Raw genomic sequence first — 338 nt, 5'->3', positions numbered from 1 at the left:
GGGCGTTCAACTCCGGATCATGACGTTTTTCTGGCGTTTAACTCCAGACAGCAGCATGTACTTGGCGTTCAACGCCAAGTTACGTCGTCAATCTCCGAATAAAGTATGGACTATTACATATTGCTGGAAAGCTCTGGATGTATACTTTCCAATGCCATTGAGAGTGCGCCATTTGGAGTTCTGTAGCTCCAGAAAATCCATTTCGAGTGCAGGGAGGTCAGATTCCAACAGCATCAGCAGTCCTTTTGTCAGCCTTTTTCAGAGTTTTGCTCAAGTCCCTCAATTTCAGTCAGAATTTACTTGAAATCACAGAAAAACACACAAACTCATAGTAAAGT

Source organism: Arachis duranensis, chromosome 9, assembly GCF_000817695.3.
Source record: "Arachis duranensis cultivar V14167 chromosome 9, aradu.V14167.gnm2.J7QH, whole genome shotgun sequence".
Classification (NCBI taxonomy): Eukaryota; Viridiplantae; Streptophyta; class Magnoliopsida; order Fabales; family Fabaceae; genus Arachis; species Arachis duranensis.
This window is presented reverse-complemented; position numbering follows the sequence as displayed.